Consider the following 25,145-nt stretch of genomic DNA (forward strand, 5'->3'; position numbering starts at 1 on the left):
AGTTCTTGTTGTTCAAGTTACTTGTGGGTGATGGGAAAATTTTTGGAAAACTGAATTTTCCAAAACATCCAAAACTAACCGGCAAGTATACTGGGTCGCATCAAGTAGTAAAACTCACGTGAGTGAGGTCGATCCCACAAGGATTGATGGATCAAGCAACTTTAGTGGGTGATTAGTTTAGTCAAGCTAACATTGAAGTGAAATTTGATGGAATGTAGCCAACAAAAAGTAAATGGCAGTGAATTAAAAGTTGCAGAAAGTAAATGAGCATAAACGTAAAGGGCAAGGAATGTAAATTGGCAAAATCTTAAATGACAAGAAATGTAAATTGCAAGAATCTTAAATGACAAGAAATGTAAATTGCATGAAATATAAAGGGGAGTGGGTGCTGGAAATATAAAATTCAACAGGAAAGTGTAAATAGCAATCAAGCAGAGAAGTAAAAGATGCAGCAGATTCAAACAGATTTAGAAAATCACTTGAAAAGTCAAAACAGAAAGCAGCTTCGCTCAATTGCAAAATCTAAATGAGAGGTTGAAGATCTCAGGAGCTCAATGAGACTAGAAAACAAGTCTAGATCTCAATCCCTTCCTTGATCCAAATTTAGAATTCAATTGCAAGAAAAGTAAAGATCAAGCAGTAGAAGAAGCAAAACCAAATTCAATTTCCAAAAGTTGCAGTAAAGTGAGACAGAGAGATCTCAAGGTGAGATTGAGACAGAATTTCCTCAATTCTTCAACCCAAGATTCAAAACAAAAAGGAAAAAACTAAAAGAGAGAGCTCTTTAATCCTAATGCTCCCTTGTGGAGCTAGCCTCCAATGCTCTCTCTCAATCCGCCTCCTAATGAGATGGAATTGATGCCTTTATATAGGCTTTTTACAAATGAAAATGAAAATGAAATTGAAATTAAAAACAAATTACAATTGAATAAAATTCCTAATCTAGCTTCTCTGTGTGCCTTTGAGTGATGGTAATGGGCTTAGCTTGCTTTGGATTTGAGGAAGAATGAATCTGGATGGCCTTGATGGAATTGGGATCATTCACGTTTGAGTCAACGTTTGAGGCAAACGTTGACTCAAACATCTTGTAATGGCATGATGCAGAATGGGGGTTTGCTGTCACTCACGTTTGAGGTCAAACGTGAGCTCAAACGTTAAGTCCTCCAGGGTGTGTTTTTGAAGTTCAAGTCTTGGGACGCTTCTTTGTCCTCTTGTCAACGTTGCTAATTTCATACCCACTATAGACTATTATATATGGTTGGAAAGCTCTGAATGTCAGCTTTCCAACGCAACTAGAATCACCTCAATTGGACATCTACAACTCAAGTTATGCTCCATTGAAGGGGACAGGGTCGCTGGCTTTGGTGTGCAACGTTTGAGGCGACGTTTGCCTCAAACATGGACGAAAACGTCAGGTTTTGGAGGCTCAAATGCATTGTCCACCCCATACTATTATATATTTTTGGAAAGCCCTGAATGTCTACTTTTCAATTCCATTGGAAGCGCATCATTTGGAGCTCCACAGCTCGAGTTATACTCCGTCGAAGGTGTAGAGGTCAGTTGGCCTCACTGCAGGTTGCCACCATGTTCATTTATGCACATTTTGGGGCAGTTTTCTCCCTCAATTTTAGTGTCCACCATGCAGTGCCATATATGCTTGGAAAGCTCTCGATTCCTACTTTCCATTGCTTTTTGAATCACCTCATTTGGAGCTCTGTAGCTCAAGTTATTCTTGTTGGAAGTATACCCCTTCAGGCTGTGGGGAGCAACATTTCCCAAGGTATTCCTTAGCCAACGTTTGACCTCACGTTTGAGGCAAACGTTGGCGCAAACGTTGAGCTCCTGGGTGGCTGTGCTGATGAAGCTTCCTTGATTTGGTCATGGGCCACGCTTTTAAAAGCGTGGCCTAAGGCTCCAAAGTGTGCTCCAACTTCAAAATGTGCGCAAAATTCCTCTTTTCTTCTTTTTAGCTTATTTTGTGCTCTTTTTGCTTCTTTTTCTTCTTATTTCCTACAAAGTTTATCAAATCAAAAGATCAAAGAAATATACCATTTAAGCACCAAAGAATGCAATATTTAAGCACTAATCATTAATTTCTTGTATGAAAAAGCATAGAAAAACATGACATGATGACATGTCATCACAACACCAAACTTAAACCTTGCTTGTCCCCAAGCAAGAAAAAAATCATGCATTAAAGATTGACAATCCAAGGTAAGAAGAGTAGCAACTCAATTTTCATGGTAAGCTAGTTTTCTAAGCATGCTACAATCACAAAAGAGATGTAAATGATTGATGCTTCCATCTAGCTCAATTTATGAAATCTTTCTCTTATATTTCTTCCTTGAAACAAGCTTTTGATTTTTCTTATTAGCTTCTCCTTTTGGGTGCTTTGCCCCATGAGTTAATAACAAAGCTACGACTTCTAAATGCTTTGTTTTCAAGTATTACCACTTGATACATAAGCACCACAAGCATTTGATTAGAGGACTTCATTAAACACATTTTTCTTTTCTTTTCTTGACTCTCTAATCATTGATGCTCAGAGCCTTGAGCTTTGAGGGAGTGCTTTTGCACTTTGAGCCTAACCTTGACTTCTAAGTATTTTGTTTTCAAGCATTTGGCTTGATACATAAATACCACAAGTACTTAGCAAATAAATTGCCATTGGTACTCAGAGCCTTCAGCTTTCTCATTCTTTCCCTTTTTCTTTTCTTGCCCTTTTTTGCTTTTTCTTTCAAGGTTTTCATGATTTTCAAAAGATTTCACAAAACGTGCTAGATGAAAACTTCAATTAAATAAAATCTAATGCAATTAAGCAACAATCAAACATACTAGCTTTCCAATACTTTTATGCACATGCTAAATTCTTCTTTAATTCCTTGTTTGTTTATGATCATGATACTTTATTGCTTTTGAATTCACAAAACTCAAGTTGATAGTCATAATGGCATGGCAACATGTTACAAATCAAGATGCAGGCTATGCTTTATTCATACACACATGTAAACAGAAAAGATGAAGACAATCATGCATTTTAAGTGCTGGAAATAAATGAGGAGAAAAGGAACTCTACAACCTTGTAGTTTATCTTCATTATTGTTGTCCTTTTTCCTCTATTCTTCCTCCTTCCCTTGCCAAACTCAGAATGCTTACTCATCCTCAAGCAACAATTAGAACCATGGCTATGGGGCTAAGATGGATCATGAGTGTCTTACACAATGAAAAGTTAGTAGTACATGTGTTTCAAGCAAGCAAAAGATAACAATCAAGGCATAAGAGATAGAGACTTTGTGATTGCATAGATAAGAAGGTGTGCACAATACATTGCATAAAAGATAAGTGGCACACCAAACTTAGTGTGACACTTTCACTTGGAATTAATGCAAGTATCTTGTAAGAATTGGAACTAAATTTTGTTGCATAGCAACACCAAACTTAGAATGCAACCATATGTCAATTTATTTGAACTAAAACTAAACAAAAGAAACTGTTATATGTTAAATATAATCACCAAATGAAGAGTCTGTTATGAATAAGGATGTCTTGGTGATGTATTAACAAAAACAGTTAATGAAGGAAAGCATTAAAAACAAGTAAATAAATGAGACAAAGAGAAAACAAAAATTATCCAACTAAGAAAAAAAATAACACTGTAAAAGGCAATATGATTATGCAGACAAGTGATGTTACTGGATTGATTTGCATAAAAAAATAGGTGGCACACCAAACTTAGAATCTTGGTGTGTCACTTTCATGTAAAATTGATGCAATCATCCATGAAGATGGAAAACAGTTTGTTGCAGGGCAACACCAAACTTAGAATGTAACCATATGCCAATTTATTGAAATTTAAACCAAGCAAGGAAAAGAAATGTACCTACTGTCTACCTGTTCTTTACTTTCTTCCTCTTCTTCCAATTTCTTAAGAGAAATGACTTCAAAGGAGGAGAAGTTTCAGCTACTGCCCCCTGTCTTGGTTTCCTCTCAGCAAGCTTTCTTTTGTACATGGCTTGATTGAGCTTGCTTGCTATTGGTCCAGGGGTTGGATTGCTTGTGGTTGACCTCCTCTTGAATGTTGTCCTTGGTAGCTTGGTCACAATCCTCTTCTTGGTGCTTTTGTTAATTGCCTTCACTTCTTTGAATCCAAGTCTTAGTAGTTGTGTGATTGTTGGAGTCTTCATTTCATCAAGAGTCTCTTGTATTGGTGGTTCCATGAGCTCTTCATTTTTGCACTTCTCTGTTTCAGTTGAATGTGATTTTTCTTGAGTGTTGATGAGCGGATAAGTTATACGCTTTTTGGCATTGTTTTTAGTATGTTTTTAGTAGGATCTAGTTACTTTTAGGGATGTTTTCATAAGTTTTTATGTTAAATTCACATTTCTGGACTTTACTATGAGTTTGTGTGTTTTTCTGTGATTTCAGGTATTTTCTGGCTGAAATTGAGGGACTTGAGCAGAAATCAGATTCAGAGGTTGAAGAAGGACTGCTGATACTGTTGGATTCTGACCTCCCTGCACTCAAAGTGGATTTTCTGGAGCTACATAACTCGAAATGGCGCGCTTCCAATTGCGTTGGAAAGTAGACATCCAGGGCTTTCCAGCAATATATAATAGTCCATACTTTGGCCAAGAATAGATGACGTAAAATGGCGTTCAACACCAGCCTTCTGCCCAAATCTGGCGTCCAGCGCCAGAAAAGGATCCAAAACCAGAGTTGAACGCCCAAACTGGCACAGAAACTGGCGTTCAACTCCACAAATGGCCTCTGCACGTGCTACACTTAAGCTCAGCCCAAACACACACCAAGTGGGCCCAGGAAGTGGATTTATGCATCAATTACTCACTCATGTAAACCCTAGTGACTAGTGTATTATAAATAGGACCTCTTACTATTGTATTAGACGTCTTTTTGACCATCTTTGGTCTCAGTTTTAATCCATTGTTCATCTTTGGACGCCTGGTTCTTAGATCAGAGGGGCTGGCCTAGTTTCTACACTCCATAGATTAAGGTGTGGAGCTCTGCTGTTCCTCAAAGATTAATGCAAGTACTACTGTTTTCTATTCAATTCATCTTATTTCGCTTTTAAGATATCCATTCGCACCCAAGAACGTGATGAAGGTGATGATTATGTGTGACGCTCATCACCATCTCCCCTATGAACACGTGCCTGACAAACTCTTCCGTTCTACATGAAATAAGCTAGAGTGAATATCTCTTAGATCTCCTAACCGGAATCTTCGTGGCGTAAGCTAGAATGATGGCGGCATTCAAGAGAATCCGGAAAGTCTAAACCTTGTCTGTGGTATTTGATGACAAGTCATCCTAGCCTATTTTAACCAGTCGTTTCCTTTTGTTTTCATTAGAATTATGCACTTTCTTGAACCATAAGCAAGCTAATTGAGTAGATTTTCATGTTTCCCTTGATTGAATCAACCATGTATAAATTCATGCCATTTCATGAGGTTTTATGCTAAAATTGTTGGATATTATGATAGAATGAATATCTCATGATTATGAGCATAGCTTTGATGAGTTTGGTTGATTAATTATAGGTGAAGAAAGCTTGGAGAAAGGTTGAAGTAAGAAGGAATAGCTAGGAGTAAAGAGAAGACAATGGAATAAGTGAAATTGAACCAGGAAGCAAAAAGCTGGACCTAAAGTTAGCATCAAACTTTTGCACAAACTTTTGGTTGAAAAGTTAGCCCCAACGTTAGCCCCCTAACTTGGAGGCTAACGTTGGAACTTGAACATCACTCCCTGGGTACCAAAGTTTGCGCCAACGTTAGCCCCCTAACTTTGAGGCTAACGTTGGCACATGAAATTCACCCCTGGGCACCAAAAGTTTGCGCCAACGTTAGCCCCCTAACTTTGAGGCTAACGTTGGCATGAAGAAAACCTCCCTGGGCACCAAAAGTTTGCGCCAACGTTAGCCCCCTAACTTGGTGGCTAACGTTGGCACATGAAAATCACAAGGAGGAGCAAAAGTTTGCGCCAACGTTAGCCCCCTAACTTGGTGGCTAACGTTGGCGCCACAAGTACACAAGGTAAGGCCAACGTTAGGGCCAAAGTTAGACCCCTAACGTTGGCACCAACGTTCATATCAGCAAAGTGGTGTTAGCTGATATGAAAAGTTGGAGCAAAAGTTAGACCCCTAACTTTTGCTCAAACTTTTGGTCCAACTTTTGAAAAACTCAAACCCGGTTCAATTGGTTCACTTTGGTTCTTCTCCAAACTTCAAGAACAATCAACCAAGGCCTCTTTCAGCCCAATTCCACCAAGAGCAAAGGCCCAACTCAAGGCTTGAAGATCATTGGAAGAAAGTGTATAAATAGGATAGAATTCAAGTTTTTGGAGGAGCTTTCTTTTGGAGTTTTCATAATAGTTTTCGGAGAGCTTTGGATATTGAGTGATCTTTAATTTCTTTGTCTTGGGGAAGGAGAATTCACTTCTCTTCCTCTCCATTTTATTGCTTTCAATTTCAATTGCAATTGTCTTGGATTTTGGGTTGGAGAATTGAAGAAATTCTGTTTCAATCTCAACCTTGGATCTCACTGCTTTATTTACTGTTTGATTGGATTTCAATTTCTGTTAATTGCTCTTCATCCACTTTCTTTGAATTTCAATTACAATTTCTTGTTGGATCTAGGAAGGCATTGAGATCTAGACTTGGCTTTCTAGTCTCTGGGTCCTGAGATCTGATTTCCCATTTCAATTCTCTGTTTACTGCTTTATATGTTCATTTACTTTTCTGTTTCGGATCCGATTCAATCCCAATTCCCTTTTACTCTTCTGTTTAATGCAATTTAACTTTTCCTTGTTTAAATCCAAGCCCCAATTCCCTTTACAATTCCAGCCGTTTACATTTCTTGCATTTTAAGATTCCGCTATTTACATTTCTTGCATTTTAAGTTTCTGCTATTTAATTTCTTGCTCTTTAAGATTCAGCAGTTTAATTCCCTGTTCTCTTTACTTCCATGCAATTTAATTTTTGCAAATCACAAAACACTCAACCAAATCTTGATTCGCTTGACTAAATTAACCACTAAGCTAAAATTGCTCAATCCTTCAATCCTTGTGGGATCGACCTCACTCCCGTGAGTTTTTATTACTTGATACGACCCGGTACACTTGCCGGTTAGATTTGTGTGTTTTGGGAGAAATTTATTTTTCACCAAAATACTCATCAAGTTTTTGGTGCCGTTGCCGGGGATTGATTAGATTGACAATGATTAAGTGAGGTGGTGATCTAGATAAAGCACTTTTTCTTTAATTTTGATTAACCCACTAACTGTTTGATTCTTTGCTTAAACTAACTAACACTTCAATCTGGCAGTAAATTGAAGTGTCACTGATTTTGTGCATTTCTCATGCTCTGCTTGTATGTCAGGTACAAGAAGAACCATACCCAATTTTCATGAACAAGACGAAAGAACTCTCAGGAGGTTAAGAAGAGCTGAAAGAGGGAAAAACATTGTTGGAGAAGAGGAATCAGACGAAGAATTCCAAGAGATGGAGGAATATTTAACCAATCCACCAGGTGGAGAAGACAACAACAATGACAACCCACCCCAGAGGAGAGTTTTGGCTTCCTATACCTTTGCAAATCCTAGACATTGTGGGAGCATCATCTTGGCTCCAAATGTCAATGCTAACAATTTTGAACTCAAACCACAACTCATCACCTTGGTTCAGAACAATTGCTCTTTTGGTGGAGGACCACTTGAGGACCCACACCAACATTTATCCACTTTCTTGAGGATATGCAACACTGTCAAAACTAATGGAGTGCCCCCTGACAGTTACAAGCTGATGCTATTCCCATTTTCCCTCAGGGACAAGGCCACTCAATGGTTGGAATCTTTTCCAAGGGACAGCATCAACAACTGGGATGATTTGGTAACCAAGTTTCTTGCCAAATTTTATCCTCCTCAGAGGATTATAAGGTTAAAGGCTAAGGTTCAAACATTTACACAAATGGAGGCCGAACCTATCTATGAGGCATGGGAGAGGTACAAGGCTCTGATCAGGAAATGTCCCCCTGCCATGTTTAATGAGTGGGAAAAGCTTCAGAACTTCTATGAAGGCTTAACACTGAAATCCCAGGAAGCTTTGGATCATTCAGCTGGAGGTTCCTTGCAACTCATGAAAACTGCAGAGGAGGCTCAAGAACTCATTGATATGGTGTCCAACAACCAATATTTCTTTGCTCATCAAAGAGGCCGCCAACCATCACAAAGGAGAGGAGTAATGGAGCTAGAAGGAGTGGATTCAATCCTAGCTCAAAACAAGATGATGCAGCAGCAAATACAACAACAATTTGAGCAAATGGCCAAGAGGATTGATAGTCTCCAAGTTGCAGCAGTTAACACTAGCCAACCATCAACCACATGGGGACAGAGTGAAGAAACTCAAGAAGAACAACAACAAGAGCAAGTACAGTATATGCACAACCAAGGACCAAATGAAGTGTATGGTGATACATACAATCCATCCTGGAAAAACCACCCAAACCTCAGATGGGGAGATAACCATACCCAAAACCAACAACCATGGCAGAGGAACTCAAACCAACACAACCCAAGAAGCAACCAAAACCACAACCAGCAGCAAACTAACCAAAACCCCTACAGAAAACCTCAAAACAACTACCCCAACCTCAACCAATACCAATCTAATAACCAACCCACCAACCAAAATGCCTACCATCCACCACCCACATCTCATAACCCACCTCAAGTATCACCTGAAGCCCAAAGAATCACTCACTTGGAGGCCATGATAGACAAAATATTGAAACACCAGGAAATGGTAACCAAGAATCAGGAAGCCTCCCTGAAGAGCCTAGAGAGACAGATGGGGCAACTCTCCAAGCAAGTATCTGTTGAGAGACCTTCAAACTCACTGCCCAGTGACACAATTCCAAATCCCAAGGAGGAATGCAAGGCAATACAATTAAGGAGTGGGAGAACATTGATAAGCAACAATGGCACTACAAGGAAGCAAGCAGAGAACATCAAAGAACCAACGGAGGATGAGAAGCAAACAAAGGCAGATGAGGCTAAGGAGCAAGTTGTGATGCCAAACAAAAGCACTGAGAAACTTAAAGAGAAGGACAACCAGCCACATAGCTCAACAGAAGTAGCTCAGGGACAGCAGCAAATAGGAAAGAGCATCACACCTCCACTGCCATATCCCCAGAGGTTTAACAAAGAGGTTAAAGACCAGCATTTTCACAAATTCCTTGAGATTTTCAAGAAGCTAGAAATTAATATCCCCTTGGCTGAAGCACTTGAGCAAATGCCTCTGTATGCCAAATTCTTGAAGGAGCTTGTCAACAAGAAAAGAAGCTGGGATGAGAAAGAAACCATAATGATTACTGAGGAATGCAGGGCCTTGATTCAAAAGGGGCTTCCTCCCAAGCTTGAGGACCCAGGGAGCTTCCTGTTGCCTTGCACCATTGGGGAATTGACCGTCACTAAAGCAATGTGCGATCTCGGAGCAAGTATTAACTTAATACCATCTTCCTTGGTGAAAAAGATGCATATAGAGGAAGTCAAACCAGTACAAATGTCTCTGGAGCTGGTAGACAAGTCAATGGTATACCCTAGGGGTGTAATTGAAAATCTTTTGGTCAAGGTGGACAGTTTTATATACCCTGCTGATTTTGTGGTTCTAGAATCAAACGATGATGATGGTGACTCTGTTATACTGGGAAGGCCATTCTTGGCCACTGCTAGAGCTATCATAGACGTAGAGGAAGGGGAATTAACTCTCAGGATGCATGACCAGAGTGTCACTCTGAAGGTATTACCAGAGGCACAATTTAGCAAGGAGAAGAAAGACTATATGAAAAATGACCAGGAAAGCCACAGCAACATCCCAATGCTAAGGATTGCGCATACTGATGAAAAAGCCCAAGAGGATATTAGAGTATTGGCCACTGAGAAGAGAGGTCCCCAAGGAAAACCTACGGCCAGAAAAGAAAGAACAACAAAAGGAAAGATGAAACGCAGAAACAAAGCAAAAAGGGATTGGAAGAACAGAAAGATTCCAACAGAGGGGCTTTCCAAAGGTGACAAAGTGCAACTGATATATCAACAGCTGGGGGCAAATCAACAAACCGAGGATTATTACACTGTCAGCAACATACTATCATTAGAGCATGCTGAAATTGAACACCAGAGAACAAAGAAGAGGATCACGGTCAGAGGAGACAAATTGAGGCCCTACAAGCACCAACCACCATAAAAGAAAGCTCCAATGTCAAGCTAATGACAATAAAAGAGCGCTCCATGGGAGGCAACCCATGCTTTAAGATTCATGTCATTTTAAATTCAATAAGTTGTGATCAATTGAGCATGAATTCTTTTCTCTTTTCATGAACATATCCATTGACTGCATGCACTATTTTGAAACATATGCTAAGTTTGGTGTGCCTTCAAGCATACTAAACCAATGTTACAAATAATTCCATTTTGCATGTTTGGAGTATCTTGACAAAGCATATAGCCGAACACTAAGTTTGGTGTCCACATAGCTTCATGAAAAGTAGAAACTCATGCATCAATAATCATACAATTGTTGTTTTTCAAAATCTTATAAATGAAAAAAAAAAATTCTTTTCCGGTAATGAAGGCATTAATTGTGATGTACCCTTTGACAAGAAACAAGTTTGGTGTTCATCAAACCTTGATGTACCGATTTAGGGATACAATTGATCCTTCATGAAAAAAAAAAGAGAGAAAAAGAAAGTATGATGAAAAAAATTCTTATGAACATTTAACATTTGAATCTCACTAATTGGAGGAAGATACTCATTTTCTTTATATATGACCAAACATTAAGTTTGGTGTCTTCAAGGGAGAGTGTCACGGTTCAAATGATATAAGAATTGATGGTTCACATAGTATTAATAAAAAGAACACTCTTGCTACGGTTGGATAAGACTAATGTATGTTGTCTTGTTGTGGTGACTAGGAGGTCAAAGAATCTTCAAAGAAAAAGACAAGACAAAGGAAAGCATAGCATGAAGACAAAATCCCATCACATGCCTCGAAAAAGAAATCTGCCACTCCTTGAGAATGATCACGGCAAAGGCAAGGGAAGGAGCAAACTTTGTCTTCATTCATCCTTACATGCATACCTTTGATCTCCATAAGTCTAATTGCATCCCAACCCTTCATTGCTCATTTAAAAGCATACCACCTTCAAGCCATGCACATGACCGAACCACTCCAACCTTGGAAACTTCACTCCCTTCATCACTCCTCAACATAACAAGCTTTGTGCAACATTTCTCTTACTTTAAACTCCAACCACTTAAACTTCTCTTCATTATTTCTTGTCATAGCAAGTTCGGTCTCAATTTCTTTTTGCTCCAAACACACATCAAACTCTCCAACATTCTTCACACTCCTTCTCAACCAACCAAGTGACCATGGCCTCCTCCTCAAGAACCAAACGAAGAAAAGGAAAAGATCCCATAGTGGAGGAAGACACACATGAATATGACCAACGGAGATTCAAGTCTTGGTTTCATCAAATGCAAATTCAATGGATGAACGAGAAAAGAATCTATCCTGAAATTCCATTCTTGTTGCCGGATGATGGATATCAAGAAATGAAGGACAAAATTCGGAAGAGGAGGTGGGAGGAACTTGCATCACCAGCCACCCGAATCAATGCCAATATCATAAGAGAGTTCTATGCAAATGTCCCAAGGCTTGACATGCGTGAGCCCCCAACGTACAAGAGCTATGTGCGGGGGGTGGAAGTAGACTTTAGCCCGGATGCAATCAAGAAAGTCTTGAAACTAAAGTCAGTCCGCTTTGATGAACCGGGATACCAACAAAGATTGAATGAGGATCAGGATTATGAGGAGATTGCGAGAGACATTTGTTTTGAGAACTCAGAGTGGGAAGGAGATAACAAGAACAGATATAAGTTCCTGAAGAGATGTAACCTCACTCCGGAAGCAAAAGGATGGTATGAGTTGATGAAAAGATCAATTCTGGGCACAGTGAACACCTCAGAAGTTAACAGGGAGAGAGCCGTGATGCTGCATTGCATCATTGTGGGAGGAGAGATAAGAGTTCATGAAATTCTTGCAAAAGACATTCAAAAGCTGGCTGAAAAGAATTCGGCCGGATCTTGGTTGTACTATCCGAGTACCATTTGGAGGTTGTGTGCAAAGGCTAAGGTTCCAATGGAAGAGGAGAATCCAATGTGGTTAAGCCAAGGCATGCCCATAACCATTGAACGAATGATGATGCCTCTTGAAGCACATCAAGGCCGAAGACCACATGGAGGAAGGGAAAGAGAAGAACCAATGGAAGAAGATGAGCCACACATAGAAGAAGAGCCACAAGAGGAGGAGGAACAGCCACACTTTTTCCCACATGGCAATATGGATATGACTCAAATGCAAGAAGCAATAGGAAGATTGTCACAACAGTACACGAGAATCCAAGAAAGGCAAGAGGAATACCATTCTTTGTACATGAAAAACCAACAAGCACAAGAAGAAAGGGAGCTAAGAATAATGAACAAACAAAGTGAATTCGAGTCAAGATTCCTTGTGATGCAAGAAGAACATGCCTTTCAATCTCATGAATCTTTTGGGAAGTTGGAACAAATGTAAGCTGAAAATTTGAGGGCTCTCAAAGAGTTCACAACACTCCAAGATGCAAGGTATGAAGTGCAAGCCGATTACAACATCAATAGCCAAATCAAACTGAACTATATTGGAGAACATTTGCACAACATGGATCCTGCTTTCCCAACTTTTGATGAATTCTTCAAAAAGAGAAGTGAGGTAGAAGTAAGCAGGGCTATGAGACTTGAAGATAGAGTGGAGGAGGCTATGAATAAGGCTGGCTTTTGGCAAGGTCAACAGGCACCAAACAAGGATGGTGGGAACACTAGCAGCCAAGTGTATGAAAGGAGAAAGAAAAGGCATGACAAATGAAAGGTGGACTTGCTCCTTGTTCATCACTACAAAGAAAAAAGCATGCATTCTATCTGTTCTAAGTTGTCTTTGCATTTTTAAGTAGTTCTTTTTAATTAAAAGTCTTTGCATTATGTTTGTTTCTTTTAAAATAAGTAGGCTAGTTTATGTGTGTGCTTGTGTGTTTATTTTCACTTGACAAGAAGCATGTGTTGTCCCCTGCATCTTTAAATTCAAGAAAAGAAATGCTTGAATATGAAGTAAGATGGTCTCTGTTAGATAGAAGTAGAATAAAAGTAAGTGGTGGTATGTGTGTGATTGTATAATAGCTCACTTTTAGTGAATAAAGAGCCAGGATATCTCCTTCTAAGTAAAGAGTAGCCTACTGTCTATGAATCTCAATTAAATAAAAAATTCTTTGGTTAGAAAGAAAAACAAAAAGAAGGAAAGAAAAAAAGATAGCCAAAAAGTGGCAGAACAAAAGGAAACAAAAAGAAACAAAGCTGGACACCAATAGCTTGAACTTTAAAATATATGCCTGTGATGTCTTTGTACTAGGATCTGCTTGGATTAGTAAGCTCTTAGGAGTGCATCAACACTCGGTGACTTGGGTTAACTAATCCGGGATCATCAGCTGAAAGTCCACTATCAAGAGCAACCTAACTACAAGGCATTTAGTAACCCAAAGAGGTGCTGGGCATCAATGTTTAAAAGGGAATGTGAGCCAAGTGTCCATGGTGAATAATGTGTCAAGTATACAGAAAAGAAATGAACTTGCTACACATGACACTCAAATAAAGCTTATAAACAAAGTAATAGCCAAGGATAAAGGAATAATGAGAGGTCATATCAGTATGTTACTTGAAGCTTGAAGGAGACTTTCTAGGCCTAGGAGTCAGTAAGAAGTGAGTATTTACATATCCACACAAAATCCCATGAACTATCAATAATACTCTGCTAGCATGAACATCCTCTTCCATCTCATTCTTTCTTCTCAATAAATCTCTTCTTGCTTCGGGACAAGCAAGCTTTAAGTTTGGTGTTGTGATGACAAGTCATCCTAGCCTATTTTAACCAGTCGTTTCCTTTTGTTTTCATTAGAATTATGCACTTTCTTGAACCATAAGCAAGCTAATTGAGTAGATTTTCATGTTTCCCTTGATTGAATCAACCATGTATAAATTCATGCCATTTCATGAGGTTTTATGCTAAAATTGTTGCATATTATGATAGAATGAATATCTCATGATTATGAGCATAGCTTTGATGAGTTTGGTTGATTAATTATAGGTGAAGAAAGCTTGGAGAAAGGTTGAAGTAAGAAGGAATAGCTAGGAGTAAAGAGAAGACAATGGAATAAGTGAAATTGAACCAGGAAGCAAAAAGCTGGACCTAAAGTTAGCATCAAACTTTTGCACAAACTTTTGGTTGAAAAGTTAGCCCCAACGTTAGCCCCCTAACTTGGAGGCTAACGTTGGAACTTGAACATCACTCCCTGGGTACCAAAAGTTTGCGCCAACGTTAGCCCCCTAACTTTGAGGCTAACGTTGGCACATGAAATTCACCCCTGGGCACCAAAAGTTTGCGCCAACGTTAGCCCCCTAACTTTGAGGCTAACGTTGGCATGAAGAAAACCTCCCTGGGCACCAAAAGTTTGCGCCAACGTTAGCCCCCTAACTTGGTGGCTAACGTTGGCACATGAAAATCACAAGGAGGAGCAAAAGTTTGCGCCAACGTTAGCCCCCTAACTTGGTGGCTAACGTTGGCGCCACAAGTACACAAGGTAAGGCCAACGTTAGGGCCAAAGTTAGACCCCTAACGTTGGCACCAACGTTCATATCAGCAAAGTGGTGTTAGCTGATATGAAAAGTTGGAGCAAAAGTTAGACCCCTAACTTTTGCTCAAACTTTTGGTCCAACTTTTGAAAAACTCAAACCCGGTTCAATTGGTTCACTTTGGTTCTTCTCCAAACTTCAAGAACAATCAACCAAGGCCTCTTTCAACCCAATTCCACCAAGAGCAAAGGCCCAACTCAAGGCTTGAAGATCATTGGAAGAAAGTGTATAAATAGGATAGAATTCAAGTTTTTGGAGGAGCTTTCTTTTGGAGTTTTCATAATAGTTTTCGGAGAGCTTTGGATATTGAGTGATCTTTAATTTCTTTGTCTTGGGGAAGGAGAATTCACTTCTCTTCCTCTCCATTTTATTGCTTTCAATTTCAATTGCAATTGTCTTGGATTTTGGGTTGGAGAATTGAAGAAATTCTGTTTCAATCTCAACCTTGGATCTCACTACTTTATTTACTGTTTGATTGGATTTCAATTTCTGTTAATTGCTCTTCATCCACTTTCTTTGAATATCAATTACAATTTCTTGTTGGATCTAGGAAGGCATTGAGATCTAGACTTGGCTTTCTAGTCTCTGGGTCCTGAGATCTGATTTCCCATTTCAATTCTCTGTTTACTGCTTTATATGTTCATTTACTTTTCTGTTTCGGATCCGATTCAATCCCAATTCCCTTTTCTATTTAATGCAATTTAACTTTTCCTTGTTTAAATCCAAGCCCCAATTCCCTTTACAATTCCAGCCGTTTACATTTCTTGCATTTTAAGATTCCGCTATTTACATTTCTTGCATTTTAAGTTTCTGCTATTTAATTTCTTGCTCTTTAAGATTCAGCAATTTAATTCCCTGTTCTCTTTACTTCCATGCAATTTAATTTTTGCAAATCACAAAACACTCAACCAAATCTTGATTCGCTTGACTAAATTAACCACTAAGCTAAAATTGCTCAATCCTTCAATCCTTGTGGGATCGACCTCACTCCCGTGAGTTTTTATTACTTGATACGACCCGGTACACTTGCCGGTTAGATTTGTGTGTTTTGGGAGAAATTTATTTTTCACCAAAATACTCATCAGTATTCCGAGTAGGATTCAATGATTGAATGACTGTGACGAGCTCCTAACTCGCGATTGCAGGGCGTTAGTGACAGACGCAAAAGGATAGTAAATCCTATTCCAGCATGATCGAGAACCGACAGATGAATAGCCGTGCCGTGACAGGGTGCGTGAACATATTATTCACTGAGAGGATAAGATGAAGCCATTGACAAGGGTGATGCCTCCAGACGATTAGCCGTGCCGTGACAGGGCATTGGATCATTTTCCCGTGAGATGACCGAAAGTAGCCATTGACAGTGGTGATGTATCACATAAAGCCAGCCATGGAAAGGAGTAAGACTGATTGGATGAAGATAGCAGGAAAACAGAGGTTCAGAGGAACGAAAAGCATCTCCATTCGCTTATCTGAAATTCCTACCAATGATTTACATAAGTACCTCTATCCCTATTCTATTATTTATTATTCGAAAACTCCATGATTATTTTATATCCGCCTGACTGAGATTTACAAGGTGACCATAGCTTGCTTCATACCAACAATCTCCGTGGGATTCGACCCTTACTCACGTAAGGTATTACTTGGACGACCCAGTGCACTTGCTGGTTAGTTGTATCGAAGTTGTGACAAATTATGAATGTGTAATCACGATTACGCGTACCAAGTTGCTCACATGCCAGGAATAGTTCGAGCCTGGAGATCACAATTTCGTGCACCAAGTTTTTGGCGCCGTTGCCGGGGATTGTTCGAGTATGGACAACTGACGGTTCATCTTGTTGCTCAGATTAGGTAATTTTCTTTTCGTTTTGTTTTCAAAAAATTTTTCAAAAAAAAAAAATATTTTCAAAAATCTCTCATCTGTTTTCGAAAAAAATAAAAATGTTTTCAAAAATTTTATTCAAGATTTTTAAGAATGAATTCTAGTGTTTCATGAAGCATGTGAAGCCTGGCTGGCTGTAAAGCCATGTCTAAATTCTTTTGGACTGAGGCATCCAAACCATCAGAGGTAAGTTACATACTTGATAAATGATGAGCAGCAATTTGTTATCAAGATCAATATACTCTGGTGTTAAATGCTAAAGCTTGGCTGGCCATTGGCCATGTCTAGTGTTTTGGACTGGAGCTTTCATTGAAAGCTTGGCTGGCTAGTGAGCCATGTCTAATTCCTGGACTGAAGCTTTAGACTAAGAATGCAAGATTCCTGGAATTCATATTAAAAATTTTGGAATCCTTATTTTTTCTTTTTCATATAATTTTCGAAAAAAATCCAAAAAAATTAGAAAATCATAAAAATCAAAAATATTTTTCTGTTTCTTGTTTGAGTTTTGAGTCATATCATAAGTTTGGTGTCACTTGCATATGCATCTAGCATTTTTCGAAAATATCATGCATTCATAGTGTTCTTCATGATCTTCAAGTTGTTCTTGGTAAGTCTTCTTGTTTGATCTTGATGATTTTTTGTTTTGTGTCTTTTCATGTTTATCATATGCATTCTTGAATTCTTAGTGTCTAAGCATTAAAGAATTCTAAGTTTGGTGTCTTGCATGTTTTCTGTGCATTAAAAATTTTTCAAAAATATGTTCTTGATGTTCATCATGACATTCAAAGTGTTCTTGGTGTTCATCTTGACATTCATAGCATTCTTGCATGCATTCATTGTTTTGATCTAAAAATTTCATGCATTGCATAATTTTCATGTTTTTCATAAAAAATAAAAAAATTCAAAAAAATATCTTTCTCTTTTTCTCTCATCAAATTCGAAAATTTGAGTTGACTTTTTCAAAAATTTTTAAAAATCAAATTGTTTCTCATGAGTCAAACCAAATTTTCAATTTGAAAATCTTATCTTTTTCAAAATCTTTTTCAAAAATCAAATCTTTTTCAAAATTCTTAGTTATTTTCAAAAATTCCAAAAATAGTTTTCAAAAATCTTTTTCTTATCTTTATATCAAATTTTCGAAAATAACATAATCAATTAATGTTTTGATTCAAAAATTTGAAGTTTGTTACTTACTTGTTAAGAAAGATTCAAACTTTAAGTGCTAGAATCATATCTTGTGATTTCTTGTGAATCAAGTCATTAATTGTGATTTTAAAAATCAAATCTTTTTTTCAAAAACTAATTTCTATCATATCTTTTCAAAAATATCTTCTCATCTTATCTTTTTCAAAAATATCTTTTCAAAATATCTTTTCTAACTTCCTAATTTCTTATCTTTTCAAAATTTGTTTCAACTAACTAACTAACTTTTTGTTTGTTTCTTAACTTTTTCAAAACCACCTAACTAACTCTCTCTCTCTCATTTTTGAAAATATCTTCCCCTTTTTTCAAAATTTCTTTTTAATTTATTAATTATTTTAATTTTTAAATCTTAATTTTCGAAAATTACTAACATTTTTTCAAAAACCATTTTCAAAAATCACTAACTCCTTTTCAAATATTAATTTCGAAAATTCCCTCCTTCTCTCTCATCTTATTCTATTTATTCATTCATTAACTAACATCTCTTCCTCACATCATCACCAAATTCGAACCCCCTCTTCTATCTGTGTTCGAATTTCTTCTTCTTTTCTTCTACTAACAATAAGGAACCTCTTTACTGTGACATAGAGGATTCCTCTTCTTTTCTTGTTCTCTTCTCTTTCTTATGAGCAGGGACAGAGAAAAAGGCATTCTTGTTGAAGATGATCCAGAACCTGAAAGGACTCTGAAGAGAAAATTAAGAGAAGCTAAATTACAACAATCCAGGGACAACTTAATTGAAAATTTCGAACAGGTAAAGGAGATGGCAGCCGAACCCAACAACAATGCAAGGAGAATGCTTGGTGACTTTACTGCACCTAATTCCAATTTACATGGAAGAAGCATCTCCATTCCTGCCATTGGAGCAAACAACTTTGAGCTGAAACCTCAATTAGTTTCTCTGATGCAGCAGAACTGCAAGTTTCATGGACTTCCATCTGAAGATCCTTTTCAGTTCTTAACTGAATTCTTGCAGATATGTGATACTGTTAAGACTAATGGAGTAGATCCTGAAGTCTACAGGCTCATGCTTTTCCCTTTTGCTGTAAGAGACAGAGCTAGATTATGGTTGGATTCTCAACCTAAAGACAGCCTGAACTCTTGGGATAAGCTGGTCACGGTTTTCTTAGCCAAGTACTTTCCTCCTCAAAAGCTGAGCAAGCTTAGAACTGATGTTCAAACCTTCAGGCAGAAAGAAGGTGAATCCCTCTATGAAGCTTGGGAAAGATACAAACAGTTGACCAAAAAGTGTCCCTCTGACATGCTTTCAGAATGGACCATCTTGGATATATTCTATGATGGTCTGTCTGAGTTATCTAATATGTCATTGGATACTTCTGCAGGTGGATCCATTCACCTAAAGAAAACACCTGCAGAAGCTCAAGAACTCATTGACATGGTTGCTAATAACCAGTTCATGTACACTTCTGAAAGGAATCCTGTGAGTAATGGGATGCCTATGAAGAAGGGAGTTCTTGAAGTTGATACTCTGAATGCCATATTGGCTCAGAACAAAATATTGACTCAGCAAGTCAATATGATTTCTCAGAGTCTGCATGGAATGCAAGCTGCATCCAACAGTACTCAAGAGGCATCTTCTGAAGAAGAAGCCTATGATCCTGAGAACCCTGCAATAGTAGAGGTAAATTACTTAGGTGAACCTTATGAAAACACCTATAACTCAACATGGAGAAATCATCCAAATTTCTCATGGAAGGATCAAAAGCCCCAACAAGGCTTTAATAATGGTGGAAGAAACAGGTTTAGCAATAGCAAGCCTTTTCCACCATCAACTCAGCAACAGAGAGAGAACTCTGAACAAAATGCTTCTAATTTAGCAAATCTAGTCTCTGATCTATCTAAGGCCACTGTAAGTTTCATGAATGAAACAAGGTCTTCCATTAGAAATCTGGAAGCACAAGTGGGCCAGCTGAGTAAAAGGATCACTGAAATCCCTTCTAGTATTCTCCCAAGCAATACAGAAGAGAACCCAAAAGGAGAATGCAAGGCCATTGACATAAGCGCCATGGCCGAACCTGTGAGGAGAGGAGAGGACGTGAATCCCAAGGAGGAAGACCTCCAAGGACGTCCAGTGATCAATAAGGAGCTTCCCTCTGGGGAACCAAAGGACTCTGAGGCTCATCTAGAGACCATAGAGATTCCATTGAACCTCCTTATACCCTTCATGAGCTCTGATGAGTATTCCTCTTCAGAAGAGAATGAGGATGTTACTGAAGAGCAAACTGCCAAGTTTCTTGGTGCAATCATGAAGCTGAATGCCAAATTATTTGGCATTGATACTTGGGAAGTTGAACCTCCCTTGTTCATCAATGAACTAAGTGATCTGGATCAACTGACATTGCCTCAGAAGAGACAGGATCCTGGAAAGTTCATAATACCCTGTACCATAGGCACCATGATCTTTAAGGCTCTGTGTGACCTTGGTTCAGGAATAAACCTCATGCCCCTCTCTGTAATAGAGAAACTGGGAATCTATGGGGTGCAAGCTGCTAAAATCTCACTAGAGATGGCAGACAGCTCAAGAAAACAGGCTTATGGACAAGTAGAAGATGTATTAGTAAAGGTTGAGGGCCTTTACATACCTACTGATTTCATAGTCCTGGATACTGGAAAGGAAGAGGATGAATCCATCATCCTAGGAAGACCTTTCCTGGCCACAGCAAGAGCTGTGATTGATGTTGACAGAGGTAAAATAGTCCTTCAATGGAATGAGGACTCCCTTGTGTTTAAAACTCAAGGATCTCCCTCTGCAACCATGAAGAGGAAGCATGAAAAGCTTCTCTCAAAGTAGAGTCAACCAGAGCCCCCACAGTCAAACTCTAAGTTTGGTGTTGGGAGGCCACAACTAAACTCTAAGTTTGGTGTTGAACTCCCATATCCAAACTCTAAGTTTGGTGTTGGAGAGTCTCAACAAAGCTCTGCACATCTGTGAGGCTCCATGAGAGCCCACTGTCAAGCTATTGACATTAAAGAAGCGCTTGTTGGGAGGCAACCCAATGTTTATCTAATTCTTATTTTTATTGTTTTCTTAGGTTCATGATCATGTGGAGTCACAAAAAAAATATAAAAATTGAAAACGGAATAAAAAACAGCAGAAGAAAAATCACGCCCTGGAGGAGCATCTGTCTGGCGTTCAGCGCCAGAACAGAGCATGGTTCTGGCGCTGAACTCCCAAAATGGGCAGCTTCTGGGCGCTGAACACCAGAACAGGCATGGTTCTGGCGTTCAACGCCAGAAATGGCACACAAATGGGCGTTGAATGCCCAAAATGGCCACCAACCTGGCGCTGAACGCCCAGAGTTGGGTACAAAGGCATTTTTACATGCCTAATGGGTGCAGGGATGTAAATCCTTGAACACCTCAGGATTTGTGGATCCCACAGGATCCACTCAGGATCTGTGGACCCCACAGGATCCACTCAGGATCTGTGGACCCCACAGGATCCCCACCTACCTCCACTCACTTCTTCTCACCACTCTCTTTCACACAACCCCACAAACACTCTTCCCTAAAAACCCCTCACCAATCACCTCAATCTCTCTTCCCCACTAAACCTTCACCACTCACATCCATCTCCTTTTCCCCATAAACCTACCTCATAAACTCCACCTACCTTCAAAATTCAAAACCAATTTCCCACCCAAACCCACCCATATGGCCGAACCTTAACCCCCCTCCCTTCCCTATATAAAGACCTCCATTCTTCATCAAATTCACACAACACACCCCTCTACACTCCTCTTGGCCGAAACCACATCTCCCTCTCCCTCTCCATATTTCTTCTTCTTCTTCTTCTATTCTTTTGTTTATTGCTCGAGGGCGAGCAATATTCTAAGTTTGGTGTGGTAAAAGCATAGCTTTTTTGTTTTTCCATTACCATTGATGGCATCTAAGACCGGAGAATCCTCTAGAAGAGGGAAAGGGAAGACAAAAGCTTCCACATCCGAGTCATGGGAGATGGAAATGTTCATCTCCAAAGCCCATCAAGACCACTTCTATGATGTTGTGGCCAAGAAGAAGGTGATCCCTGAGGTCCCTTTTAAACTCAAAAGAAATGAGTATCCGGAGATCCGACATGAAATTCAAAGAAGAGGTTGGGAAGTTCTAACAAATCCCATCCAACAAGTCGGCATCCTAATGGTTCAAGAATTCTATGCCAATGCATGGATCACGAAGAACCATGATCAAAGTAAGAACCCGGATCCAAATAACTATGTTACAATGGTTCGGGGGAAATACTTAGATTTTAGTCCGGAAAATGTGAGGTTGGCGTTCAACTTGCCATACATGGAAGAGAACGCACGCCCCTACACAAGGAGAGTCAACTTCGATCAAAGGTTGGACCAAGTCCTTATGGACATATGTGTAGAAGGAGCTCAATGGAAGATTGACTCCAAAGGCAAGCCGGTTCAACTAAGAAGATTGGACCTCAAGCCTATAGCTAGAGGATGGTTGGAGTTTATTCAATGCTCAATCATTCCCACTAGCAACCGGTTTGAAGTTACTATAGACCGGGCCATCATGATCCATAGCATCATGATTGGAGAAGAGGTGGAAGTTCATGAGATTATACCTCAAGAACTCTACAAGGTGGCTGACAAGTCCTCCACCATGGCAAGGTTAGCCTTTCCTCACCTCATTTGCCACCTATGCAATTCAGCTGGGATTGACATAGAGGGAGATATCCTCATTAAAGAGGACAAGCCCATCACTAAGAAAAAGATGGAGCAAGCAAGAGAGCCCAATCATGGAGCTCAAGAGGCGCAAGAAGCTCATTTCCATGAGATCCCGAAGATGCCTCAAATGCACTTTCCTCCACAAAATTATTGGGAGCAAATCAACACCTCCCTAGGAGAATTGAGTTCCAATATGGGACAACTAAGGGTGGAACATCAAGAACACTCCATCATGCTTCATGAAATAAGAGAAGATCAAAAAGCAATGAGGGAGGAGCAACAAAGACAAGGAAGAGACATAGAAGAGCTCAAGGACATCATTGGTTCCTCAAGAAGGAAACGCCACCATCACTAAGGTGGATTCATTCCTTGTTCTTCTTTCTTCTGTTTTTCGTTTTCTATGTTATGTGCCTATCTATGTTTGTGTCTTCACTACATGATCATTAGTAGTTAGTAACTTTGTCTTAAAGATATGAATGTCCTATGAATCCATCACCTCTCTTAAATGAAAAATGTTTTAATTCAAAAGAACAAGAAGTACATGAGTTTCGAATTTATCCTTGAACTTAGCTTAATTATATTGATGTGGTGACAATGCTTCTTGTTTTTTGAATGTATGCTTGAACAGTGCATATGTCTTTTGAAGTTGTTGTTTAAGAATGTTAAATATGTTGGCTCTTGAAAGAATGATGACTAGGAGACATGTTATTTGATAATCTGAAAAATCATAAAAATGATTCTTGAAGCAAGAAAAAGTAGCAAAAAACAAAGCTTGCAGAAAAAAAAAAAAAAGAGAAAGAGAAAAAAATAGGCGAAAAAAAATAGAAAGAAAAAGAAAAAGCAAGCAGAAAAAGCCAATAACCCTTAAAACCAAAAGGCAAGGGCAAATAAAAAGGATCCCAAGGCTTTGAGCATCAGTGGATAGGAGGGCCTAAAGGAATAAAATCCTGGTCTAAGCGGCTAACCCAAGCTGTCCCTAACCATGTGCCTGTGGCGTGTAGGTGTCAAGTGAAAACTTGAGACTGAGCGGTTAAAGTCAAGGTCCAAAGCAAAAAAAAAGAGTGTGCTTAAGAACCTTGGACACCTCTAATTGGGGACTTTAGCAAAGCTGAGTCACAATCTGAAAAGGTTCACCCAATTATGTGTCTGTGGCATTTATGTATCCAGTGGTAATACTGGAAAACAAAGTGCTTAGGGCCACGGCCAAGACTCATAAAGAAGCTGTGTTCAAGAATCATCATACTGAACTAGGAGAGTCAATAACACTATTCGAAATCTGAAGTTCCTATAGATGCCAATCATTCTGAACCTCAATGGATAAAGTGAGATGCCAAAACTATTCAAGAGGCAAAAAGCTATAAGTCCCGCTCATTTGATTGGAGCTATGTTTCATTGATAGTTTGGAATTTATATTATATTCTCTTCTTTTTATCCTATTTGATTTTTAGTTGCTTGGGGACAAGCAACAATTTAAGTTTGGTGTTGTGATGAGCGGATAATTTATACGCTTTTTGGCATTGTTTTTAGTATGTTTTTAGTAGGATCTAGTTACTTTTAGGGATGTTTTCATAAGTTTTTATGTTAAATTCACATTTTTGGACTTTACTATGAGTTTGTGTATTTTTCTGTGATTTCAGGTATTTTCTGGCTGAAATTGAGGGACTTGAGCAGAAATCAGATTCAGAGGTTGAAGAAGGACTGCTGATGCTGTTGGATTCTAACCTCCCTGCACTCAAAGTGGATTTTCTGGAGCTACAGAACTCAAAATGGCGCGCTTCCAATTGCGTTGGAAAGTAGACATCCAGGGCTTTCCAGCAATATATAATAGTCCATACTTTGGCCAAGAATAGACGACGTAAACTGGCGTTCAACGCCAGCCTTCTGCCCAAATCTGGCGTCCAGCGCCAGAAAAGGATCCAAAACCAGAGTTAAACGCCCAAACTGGCACAGAAACTGGCGTTCAACTCCACAAATGGCCTCTGCACGTGCTACACTTAAGCTCAGCCCAAACACACACCAAGTGGGCCCAGGAAGTGGATTTATGCATCAATTACTCACTCATGTAAACCCTAGTGACTAGTGTATTATAAATAGGATCTCTTACTATTGTATTAGACATCTTTTTGACCATCTTTGGTCTCAGTTTTAATCCATTGTTCATCTTTGGACGCCTGGTTCTTAGATCAGAGGGGCTGGCCTCTCGGCCATGCCTGGACCTTCACTTATATTTTTTAACGGTAGAGTTTCTACACTCCATAGATTAAGGTGTGGAGCTCTGCTGTTCCTCAAAGATTAATGCAAGTACTACTGTTTTCTATTCAATTCATCTTATTTCACTTCTAAGATATCCATTCGCACCCAAGAACGTGATGAAGGTGATGATTATGTGTGACGCTCATCACCATCTCCCCTATGAACACGTGCCTGACAAACACTTCCGTTCTACATGAAATAAGCTAGAATGAATATCTCTTAGATCTCCTAACCGGAATCTTCGTGGCGTAAGCTAGAATGATGGTGGCATTCAAGAGAATCCAGAAAGTCTAAACCTTGTCTGTGGTATTCCGAGTAGGTTT

At 39.1% G+C, this 25,145-nt stretch overlaps 1 non-coding gene across 1 annotated transcript; it reads right to left on the minus strand.

The window, feature by feature from the left end:
- Positions 1-19,031: 19,031 nt before the first annotated feature.
- Positions 19,032-19,139, minus strand: LOC148545038 (small nucleolar RNA R71). Its single transcript, XR_015901257.1, has one exon. It is a non-coding gene; the product is annotated as a small nucleolar RNA R71 (small nucleolar RNA).
- Between the last annotated feature and the right edge of the window lie 6,006 nt (positions 19,140-25,145).

Source organism: Arachis ipaensis, chromosome B9 (assembly GCF_059453495.1).
Source record: "Arachis ipaensis isolate K30076 ecotype BB chromosome B9, ASM5945349v1, whole genome shotgun sequence".
NCBI lineage: Eukaryota > Viridiplantae > Streptophyta > Magnoliopsida > Fabales > Fabaceae > Arachis > Arachis ipaensis.